The sequence below is a fragment of the Natator depressus genome, chromosome 1 (assembly GCF_965152275.1).
Source record: "Natator depressus isolate rNatDep1 chromosome 1, rNatDep2.hap1, whole genome shotgun sequence".
Classification (NCBI taxonomy): Eukaryota; Metazoa; Chordata; order Testudines; family Cheloniidae; genus Natator; species Natator depressus.
In genome coordinates, this window is record NC_134234.1 from 133,247,458 (window position 1) to 133,259,036 (window position 11,579).

Here is an 11,579-nt window from a genome sequence, read left to right on the forward strand (position 1 = left end):
AGAGACTTTGGGAGTAAACATATCACATTTGGCATAGCCAGCTTCTGTTTTCCTGATTAAACAGTTTACATAACACTCTTCAGTCTGAAGTCAGAGAGCTGCGTTTGCAACAGATTTTAAATCAGAACTCCCTCTCTTCTGTTTTCCCAGCTACATTGCTGGACTCGGATATATCCAAAGCAAAATAAATCTGAGGGTAAAAAGCACTGAAACTGTTGCTTTAGCTTACAAAAGTATTTTACGGTTCCTGACTGCACAGTTCACGGCCAGCACATGTGCCCTACATATTCAGGCCTCCTCACTTCCTCTAATAGCTTCCCAGACACTTAGGAAACAAAGCAATTGAAAGAGGGGCTGACGGCTTCAAACTTCCTTTTGACAGCCAGATTCTGTCTGTGTAACACTTTAGAGATTTATACGAGGTACATATGCACCAGCCTAACTACTCAATGCAGTAACGCCACATCAGGCTGGCGCTGGTGTGATTTACTCTGGTAGCTTCCTCGGGTAGTCACACCAGGGCAGCACATCTACACTGTGGGGTTGCATTGGTGCAGATACAGTGATGCAAACAATAACAAGGCCTCAACGCCTTAAGTAAGTCAATGGAAGTGTTTGAGGAGTAAGATAGGAACAAAGGAATTGCCAGATTGAATCAGACCCGAGGTTCAGCTAGTCCAATATCCAGTCTCTGACAGTGGCCAGCACGAGATGCCTCAGCGGAAGGTAAGAACCCTGTGGTAGGCAGATGGGGGATAATCCGTCTCCACATTATATCTCATCTTGATCTCTAATAGTTAAAGCTAGGCTTAATCCCTGAAATGTGTGGTGTAATATCTCTTCCAAAAATATTGTTAGCAATAAAGTCTAAATATTCTTAAGAATGTCAGACTTGCCATACTGGGTCAGACCAATGGTCCATTGATCCCAGTAGCCTGTCTTCTGACACGAGCCAATGCCAGATGCTTCAAAGGCAACGAACAGAACAGGGCAGTTATCAAGTGATCCTTCCCCTGTCATTCAGTCCTAACATCTGGCAGTCACAGGCTTAGGGACACCCAGAGAACGGGGTTGCATCCCTGACCATCTCACTCCAAGTTTATATTCCAATCCTGTTTTTAAAAGGAATCTATTTCCTCAATTTGTATCATTCTCGGTAATCTAGGTGGTAGCCATAGTAACATCTGACAGCAAAGGTGGAGGGGGAGTTGACAAACTTCAGGCTTCTCTACAGTCCCCTGTGATCAAAATTAATAAAACTGTTCTGGGTTAAAGTAAAAATGTTTGTACGCTGATTAAACAAGAAATCATGCAGTGTTTCACCTCCCAGTGTCTCTCCCTTCCCAGCACTGGAAAAGGTGACCCATGCCAACAGAGGTGATCCAGAAACTTGTGGCTGACTAACTCAAGACAATTCAATGCCAAACCCCAGTGGACGTGAAACCAGTCAACTGTATCACCGGCCCATCGTGACATTGTTTTAAACTGGTCAACATATGCTGGGTAAAAGAGCGAAAGCATTTTGCTGCCTCTAAAAAGTATACTTTAAGAAAAGAAAATGTACAAGATTAGCAAATTTGTACCTTTAATATAAGTATCCAAGCTGCAGCATGAAACCTGTTTTCTCATTTCAGAAATAAAATGATATTTTTTAGAGTAAGTAGTACAAAGAACCGACAATTTAGAGTATAAGTTGTTCTCTTTGGAGGGGGTGGGGGAAAAGGAAAGGTATTTTGATGCTATATAAAAGATTGCAATAGATCTGTTGCAGGATGTTTTCCCCTAAAAATAACTGGTGTGCCTTGTGTTTTAATCATTTTGTATATAAAGGGCCCAATCGAGCAGGGCACTGAGCACCTTAAACTCTTGAGCACACTCAGCATTGCCAAGGACAAGGCCTAAAGTTTGTACAACAGCAAAAGCAGAAAAAAGAGTCCAACACTGCAAACGTTTACTGACCCCGCTGTAGCCGAAACCCAAAAAAGGAAGCCTGATTTCATTTCCAGCATGAATCACTTTTAAGAAAAGCAGAGAGCAGTGCAACTTGCTGGCACTGAGCAATATTCTGGAGAGAGCTCACTCAGTGCTTTCCTAATGGTAGCAAGCATCTATTTGCTTTGAAGCGGCTGCGATCCTTGTTGAAATACATCTTTAAAAACAGGAAGCTGTATAATTATGATTTCCTAGGAACCTCGCCCTTTCTTGTGAACCAGGCTCTGGCTACATGCCATTTGCTTAGATTCAAACTCAACCGTTATCAAACTCAGATATTTCCTATTTTCCCTCAAACATAGACAGCAAGCACTTAGAAACAACTTTTCTCAGATTGATTAACTCATCCCTGGGCAGGAGCAGAGCATATTAAAGCCTTAGAAACATGACACTTGAGAGACTTTAGTATTTATAACTTGAGTTTGTTTGTGTTTTGTTTTTATGAGGGGGAGGGGGAGGGGAGATCTTTTGCACTATGCAAATATTATCATAGCTGAAAATACCAGAAAACTGCTGAGAATGTATTTACAGGAATGACAGCAGAGACAGCATTTGTAACTGTGTAAGCAATAAGTAAACTCCTAGTACATTAGTACTTAGAAGAAAGGCCTCTCTGTACAAGAGTGCAACAGACTTGCTGCTGGAGGAGTTACGGGATGTATAATTGGTTTTAAGAAACATTTAATCCCTTATCTAAAGAAGTCTTACCAGTAAGATGAACTGAAATTGTGACTGCTCCATGTTGTTGCCTGCTACTTTTTTATAATATGAGTCAGGTAAGTAATGGCATGCTCCACACAGTCATCACACCTACCATCCTCAGAATCCTGAAGCCAGCCCTGTGCACAATGTGAACCAGGGCAGACAGGAGAGGGGGGACATTTAGGGCGGGGCAAGGAGAGCCCTGAAAAAGCTGTTTGGCAGGCCCACCCAGAAATGTGAAGACATTCCTTCTCCAAGTGTGTCACTGCATTGAGAGAAGATGACATCTCTCCAGTGCAAACAGAGGAGTTTTCCATAGAGGGTCAGACACAAGACAAGGTCCAGGATGGGATCACAGTGTCATCACTTTGTTTCCAGCATTTGTGAGGTGATCTTGGGGCAGTGATGGGAGAATGAGAAGACCTTGGGGATTAGACCTAAAATAGCACTCATTTGGCTTTATTTGCAAGCTAAGGGACAGATTTTTCCAATATTATTCATGTTGAGTAGTATCCAGGCTAAGTAAAAAAAGGATTGGATATTTATATGGATTGCGAGACCAGAGTGGCTGAACTGGAGGACCTAAGGGAGGCACAGAGGTACATAGATGAGTCTTTCTGGGACACAGTACAGTAGTCACCCCTCCACCCCCCATCTGACAGCATCTGTGCTGTTGAGGAGGATGAGAGCTTTGGGGAAGGAGAACATCAAAGTGGAGCAGAGGGAAACGATCCCATAGTTGGGACCCTCCTTCCAGATGATGTCTAGGTATCCTCGCAAACTGAGGACACCTCTCTGGGGGAGAGAATCCCAATTATTAGAAAGAGACAGGAAATAGTAATAGGAGATTCAATCATTAGAAATATAGACAGCTGGATTTGTGATGACAAGGAGAATCACTTGCAGGGTGCAAAAATTGCTGATAGACTTAGGGGCAGTAAAGGGGATGACCAGGTGCACGTAAGTACCAGTGACATAGGGAAAATTAGGAGACAGGTCCTGGAGGCCAAATTTAGGCTTCTCGGTAAGAGATTAAAGTAGCATTCTCTGAAATGCTTCCAGTTAGACAGGCAGAACTGCAGGGTCTCAATGGTGAATGAGACAATAGCATAGGAAGGTGAGTTTTAGGTTTATTAGGAACTGGGGAACCTTTTACCTATACAGGAAGGATGAGCTCCACCTAAACCAAAACGGAACCAGATAGCTGGTGCGTAAAATTAAAAAGGCCATAGAGGTGTTTTTAAACTAAGGGCTGGAGAAAAGTTGATAGGTACAGAGGAGTATGTGGTTCAGACAGAGACATCCCACATGGGGGATCTATTAATGGGGATTCTCTCACTTCTAGTAAAGAGGACAGGATAGGAGTTTATAAATTACAGATATGAACTGAAGAGAAAAAGTAAAATGAAAGAGTCCTGTTCAGTTATATGATATGAAGGCAGCCAACTAAAAAGTGACAAATTTTATAAGTGCTTGTATACAAATGCTAGAAGTCTAAATACTAAAATGGGTGAACTTGAGTGCCTGGTATTTAAATGAGGCTATTGATATAATAGGCACCACAGAAACTTGGTGGAATGATGACAATCAATGGGCCATGGTAATACCAGGATACAAAATATATAGCAATGACTGAGTAGGTTATGCTGGTGTGGGAGTGGCACTATATGTGAAAGAAAGCATACAGTCAAATATAGCAAAAACCTTAAATGAATCAAACTGTACCATAGAATCTCTATGGATAGAAATTCCATGCTTGAATAATAAGAGAATAGCAGTAGGAATATACTATGAACCACCTGACCAGGATGGTGACGATGATTGTGAACTGCTCAGGGCGATTAGAGAGGCTATAAAAATAAAAAAATTCAATAATAGTGGGAGATTTCAACTATCCCCATATTGACTGGGTACATGTCACTTCAGGATGGGATGCAGAAATAAAAGTTCTAGACACCATTAATGATGGCTTCTTAGAGCAGCTAGTCCTGGAATCCACAAGAGGAGAGGCAATACTTTATTTAGTCCTAAGTGGAGCACAGGATCTGGTCCAAGAAGTGGATATTGCTGAACTGCTCAGTAATAGCAACCATAATGTAATTAAATGCTACATCCTTGTAGGGGGACTACCAAAGAAGCCCACCACAGTAGCATTTAACTTCAGAAAGGGAACTACACAAAAATTAGGAAGCTAATTAAATGGAAATGAAAAGGTACAGCCCCCAAAGTGAAATACCTGCATGCTGCATGGAAGCTTTTTAAAAACACCATAATAGAGGCTCAAATTAAATGTACATCCCAAATTTAAAAAGAAATAGTAAGAAGATTAAAAAAACCCACCATGGCTAAACTACAGAGTAGGAGAGGCTGTTAGAGGCAAAAAGGCATCCTTTAAAAATTGGAAGTCAAATCCTACTGAGGAAAATAGAAAGGAACATAAACACTGGCAAGTCAAGTAGAATTAGGCTTGCCAAAACAAAATTTGAAGAGCAACTAGCAAAAGACTCAAACTAATAGCGGTGGGGAGGGGGGAAGTACATCAGAAGCAGCAAGCCTGCCACAATCAGTGCAGCCACTGTATGACTGAAAAAAAAAAAAAGGAGTACTTGTGGCACCCATGTTTATTCCACCCTCTCCCCCCCCCCCCCCCCCGCGCTCCTGCTAGTAATAGCTCACCTTAAGTGATCACTCTGGTTACAGTGTGTATGGTAACACCCATTGTTTCATGTTCTCTGTGTATATAAATCTCCCCACTGTATTTTCCACTGAATGCATCCGATGAAGTGAGCTGTAGCTCATGGAAGCTTATGCTCAAATAAATTGGTTAGTCTCTAAGGTGCCACAAGTCCTCCTTTTCTTTTTGCGAATACAGACTAACACGGCTGCTACTCTGAAACCTATATGGTTGAAGTGTTAAAGGAGAACTCAAGGAAGACAAAGCCACTGCAGAGAAGAGAAATAAATTCTTTGCATCCATTTTGACTGCAGAGGATTTGAGGGAGATTCCCATTCTTTTTAGGTGACAAATCAGAAGAACTGTTCCAGACTGAGGTGTCAATTAGAGGCGGTTTTGGAATAAATTGATAAATAAAACGATCAGAAAACGCCAGGACCAGATAGTATTCACCCAACAGTTCTGAAGTAACTCAAATATGAAATTGCAGAACTACTAACTGTGGTATGTAACCTATCACTTAAATCTGCTTCTGTACCAGATGACTGGAGGATAGCTAATGTGACACCAATTTTTTAAAAAGGCTCCAGAGGCAATACTGACAATTACAGGTGAGTAAGCCTGACATCAGTACCAGACAAATTGGTTGACATTATAGTAAAAAACAGAATCGTCAGACACATAGATGAACATAATTTGTTGGGGAAGAGCCAACATGGCTTTTGTAAAGGGAAATCATGCCTCACCAACCTACTAGCATTCTTTAAGGGGAGTCAACAAACATGGACGGGGTGATCCAGTGGATATAGAGTACTTGGATTTTCAGAAAGCCCTCACCCAAAGCTCTTAAGCAAAGTAAGCAGCTGTGGGATAAGAGGGAAGGTCCTGTCATGGATCAGATCATGGTTAAAAGACAGGAAAGGGTAGGAATAAATGGTCAGTTTTCAGAATAGAGAGAAGTAAATAGTGGTATCTTGCAGGGATCTGTAGTGGGACCATTGTTGTTCAACATATTAATAGAACAGGAAATAGTGAGGTGGCAAAGTTTGCAGATGACACAAAACTACTAAAGATAGTTATTTCCAAAGCAACCTGCAAACAGTTACAAAGGGATCTCACAAAACTGGGTGACTGGACAACAAAATGGCAGATGAAATTCAATGTTGATAAGTACAAAGTAATGCACAATGGAAAAATAATCCCAACCAAAATACAAAATGATGGGGTCTAAATTAGCTGTTACTATTCAAGAAAGAGATCTTGGAGTCATTGTGGATAGTTCATTGACATGTAGTGGCAGTCAAAAAAAGCTAACAGGATATGAGGAAGCATTAGGAAAGGGACAGACAATAAGACAGTAAATATCACAATGCCGTTATCTAAATCCTAAATTATCTAAAAGGTAGGCTCACACCTTGAATAGTGCATGCAGTTCTGACTGCCCCATCTCAAAAAAGATATATTTATAGGCAGCTGGTGACCCGGCTGTTGGGGGAGGCTAACCTCCGGGCCCCCCCCCCGTGAACAAAAGTGGCCTTAATTCAGTTTAGCTTAATTCACTTCCAATAAGAAGTAATTATTCGGGATGAAATCACTTTTATTCTGAAATAGTGGCCACACAGAGAGCTAGTATGGAATAGCAAAAAGAAAAGGAGGACTTGTGGCACCTTAGAGACTAACCAGTTTATTTGAGCATGAGCTTTCGTGAGCTACAGCTCACATAGTTTATTCTACAATAGCTATTCTGGTTAATTTCCACACGTAGGCAAGCCCCTGCATGCATTCTGTATCACAAAGGGCCTGATCAGAGGACACATTGAGCACCCTCAGCTCCCATTAAGCCCTGGTCTACATTACGGGGTTAGGTCAAATTTAGCCGTGTTAGGTCAATTTTAAAATGAATGTGTCTACACAACCAACCCCGTTCCATCAACCTAAAGGACTCTTAAAATCGACTTCTGTACTCCTCCCAGCAAGGGGAGTAGTGCTAAAGTTGACCTTGCTGGGTCGAATTTGGGGTAGTGCAGATGCAATTTGACGGTATTGGCCTCCGGGAGCTATCCCAGAGTGCTCCATTGTGACCGCTCTGGACAGCACTTTGAATTCCGATGCACTAGCCAGGTACACAGTAAAAGCCCCGGGAAATTTTGAATTTCATTTCCTGTTTGGTCAGTGTGGCGAGCTCAGCAGCACAGGTCACCATGCAGGCCCCCCAGAATCGCAAACGAGCTCCAGCATGGAGTGAATGGGAGACGCTGGATCTGATTGCTGTATGGGGAGAAGAATCTGTGCAGGCAGAACTCTGATCAAAAAGAAGAAATGCTAATATATTTGCCAAAATCACACAGGGCGTGGTGGAGAGAGGCTACAACAGGGACACACAGCAGTGCCACGTGAAAGTTAAGGAACTCAGGCAAGCCTACCAGAAGACAAAAGAGGCAAACGGTCGCTCTGGGTCAGAGCCCCATACATGCCGCTTCTGTGATCAGCTGCATGGCATTCTAGGGCGGGGACCCTACCGCTACCCCACCACTGTCCGTGGGCACCTGCAAGGGGGGGAGTCTCACGCAACAGGGAGGAGGATTTTGTGGATCATGAAGAGGAGGAGGAGGAGGAGGAGACTATGCAGCAGCCAGGTGGTGAATCCATTTTCCCCGGCAGCCAGGACCTTTTCATCGCCCTTGAGCCAATACCCTCCCAAGGCTGGATCCCCGACCCTGAAGCCAGAGAAGGCACCTCTGGTGAGTCCACATTTGTAACTACAGTACAGGGTTTAAAAGCAATAGTGTTTAATGTTTGATTTGCCCTGAAGAATTGGGATGCATTCACGGCCAGTACAGCTACTGGAAAAGTCTGTTAACGTGTCTAGGGATGGAATCCTCCAGGGACATCTCCATGAAGCTTTCCTGGAGGTACTCTGAAAGCCTTTGCAGAAGGTTTCTGGGGAGGGCTGCCTTATTTCGTCCTCCACGGTAGGACACTTTACCACGCCAAGCCAGTAGCAAGTAGTTGGAATAATTTCAGCACAAAGCATGGCAGGGAATGGTCCTGGGTTTTGGTCGCATTCAAGCAACATTCGGTCTTTATCTTTCTGTGTTAGCCTCAGGAGAGTGATATTATTCATGGTCACCTGGTTGAAATAGGGGAATTTTTGTAAGGGAACAGTAAAAGGACCCCCGTTCATGCTGGGTTGTTTGTGCTTGGCTAAAAGGGATCATCTCGGAGAATAGCCATGCAGTGGGGTGGGGGGAAGGTGTGTGCTGTACATCCACCCGAAAACCACAGCCCCTCCTTTTAAATGTGAAACCCAACCGGCATTGTTTGCTATGGAAAAGGAGGGCACTGCAGTTTGAAACCATTCCCACATGTTATGAAGGCGGAAGAAGCCAACCCCACCTACCAAAAGGCTTACCATGGCTGCCTGGAAACCAAATTCTGTTGCCCAGCCGTGTGTGATGTGTTACCATACTGGCAGGTGCTCAATATAAAAGGCAAAATGCAACCTTGTACCTAAAGCACATGTGCTGTGTGCTGTGAATTGCTTTGATTGCTGTGAAAGAGTCTCCCTTTTGTTCTCAGAAATGTATCATCTTAAATTTTACTCTCCCTTTTTATCCCCCCCCAGGTGCAAATGTTTCTATGTTCCCCCTATCATCTCAATCCCTGAGGTTATCGCAGATTAGAAGGCAAAAAAAACCGCACTTGCGATTACATGTTTTCCGAGCTCATGCAATCCTCCCACACTGATAGGGCACAGCTTAATGCATGGAGGCATTCAGTGACAGAGGCCAGGAAAGCATTAAGTGAGCGTGAAGAGCAGAGGCAGGAGGCGATCCTGAGGCTAATGGGGGAGCAAACGGACATGATGAAGCGTCTGTTGGGGCTGCATCCATTGCCCTCCTCCCCAAGATGCCCAAGAATGTGGTGGGGGTTGGCTCTGGGCACCCAGCCACTCCACTCCAGAGGATGGCCCAAGCAACAGAAGGCTGTCATTCAAACAGTTTTGATTTGTAGTGTGGCTACAATAAGCAAGGTGGCCTTGTCCTTCCCTCCTCCTGCACCACACCCCACCTCGGCTACCTTGTCAGTTATCTCAATTTTTTTTAATTAATAAAGAAAAATGCATGGTTTCAAAACAATAGTTACTTTATTTCCTTTGTAAGCTGTGATCGAAGGGGGGAGGGTGGTTGGCTTACAGGGAATTTGCAGCAAGAAGAAACATACACAGCTGTCACACCATAGCCTGGCCAGTCATGAAACTGGTTTTAAAGCCTCTCTGATGTGCAGTGTGCCTAGCTGTGTTCTTCTAATCACCCTGGTGTCTGGCTGCTCAAAATCGGCCGCCAGGCGATTTGTCTCAACCTCCCACCGCTCCATAAACATCTCCCTCTTACTCTCACAGATATTATGAAGCACACAGCAAGCAGCAATAACAATGAGAATGTTGTTTGCGCTGAGGTCTAACCTAGTCAGCAAACAGCACCAGCAAGCTTTTAAATATCCAAAGGCACATTCTACCACCATTCTGCACTTGCTCAGCCTTTCGTTGAACTGCTCCTTACTACTATCCAGGCTGCCTGTGCACGGTTTTATGAGCCATGGGAGCAAGGGGTAGGCTGGGTCCCCAAGGATGACTATTGGCATTTCAACATCCCCAACAGTAATTTTCTGGTCTGGGAAGTAAGTCCCTTCTTGCAACTGCTCGAACAGCCCTGAGTTCCTAAAGATGTGAGCGTCATGCACTTTTCCCGGCCATCCCTCGCTGATGTTGGTGAAATGTCCCTTGTGATCCACCAGTGCTTGCAGCACCATAGAGAATTACCCCTTGTGGTTTACGTATGGGTTGGCAAGGTGGTCTGGTGCCAAGATTGGGATATGTGTTCCGTCTATTGCTCCACCACAGTTAAGGAACCCCATTGCAGCAAAGCCATCCGCTATGACCTGCCCATTTCCCAGAGTCACTACCCTTGATAGCAGAACGTCAGTGATTGCATTGGCTACTTGGATCACAGCAGTCCCCACAGTAGACTTGCCCAGTCCAAATTGATTCCTGACTGACCGGTAGCAGTCAGGCATTGCAAGCTTCCACAGGACTATCGCCACTCGCTTCTCAACTGTCAGGGAAGCTCTCATCTTGGTACTCCTGTGCTTTAGGGCAGGGGAAAGCAACTCACAAAGTTCAAGGAAAGTGGCTTTACGCATGCGAAAGTTTTGCAGCCACTGTGAATCATCCCATACCTGCAACACTATGCGGTCCCACCAGTCTGTGCTTGTTTGCCGGGCCCAGAATCGGCATTGCACTGTATCAACCAGCCCCACTGCCGCCATGATGTCCCAATTGCCACAGCTTGTGCTTTCAGGAACGTCTGTGTCCATGTCCTCATCAAAATCGTCCTCATGCTGGCGTCTCTTAGCCCGATTCTGCACAGACTCCAGGATAACGTGTGAGGTGTTTACAATGCCCACAACAGCAGCGGTGAGCTGAGCGGGCTCCATGCTTGCCACGGTATGGCGTCTGCATGGGTAACCCAGGAAAAAAGGTGCGAAATGATTGTCTGCCATTGCTTTCATGGAGGGAGGGAGAGAGGGAGAGAGAGAGGGGCGACTGAAGACATGTACCCAAACCACCCTCAACAATGTTTTTTCCCCATCAGGCATTGGGAGCTTAACCGAGAATTCCAATGAGCAGCGGAGACTGCGGAAACTGTGGGATAGCTACCGCAGTGCACCACTCCGTAAGTCGATGCTAGCCACGGTATTGAGGACACACTCTGCTGACTTAATGCGCTTAGTGGGGACATACACAATCGACTGTATAAAATTGATTTCTAAAAATTGACTTCTATAAAATCGACCTAATTCCGTAGTGTAGACATACCCTAAGTGGAGCAGGCTAAGCAGCTTGCAGGAGGCATTTGGCACCTAACAGAATCTGACCCATAGTGCAGATCCCAAACCATATGGCATTTACTTGTTCATGCAAGATACTGTGATAGCATACAGAAATGCCTAACAATCTATTGTAATCTGCTCAGAAATACCATACCATTAAAGGTGACAGGCCTTTGTGGCAATGAGGGCAAACTAGGCATGTTCTCCTTTCGCAATAGACAGCTGCCTGACATATGCATCTCTGATAAATACTAGCTAAGCTTTCTCTTTCGTCCATTGCTTTGGTTATGAATTAATTAGCATAGATGTAATACACAAA

The 11,579-nt window shown here is 44.3% G+C and overlaps 1 long non-coding RNA gene across 1 annotated transcript; it reads left to right on the forward strand.

The window, feature by feature from the left end:
* The first annotated feature begins 378 nt into the window (after window positions 1–378).
* On the forward strand, window positions 379–9,292 carry LOC141983133 (uncharacterized). The gene is made up of 4 exons (XR_012638307.1): window positions 379–726; window positions 1,348–1,503; window positions 7,717–8,109; window positions 8,994–9,292. It is a non-coding gene; the product is annotated as an uncharacterized LOC141983133 (long non-coding RNA).
* The last annotated feature ends 2,287 nt before the right edge of the window (window positions 9,293–11,579 follow it).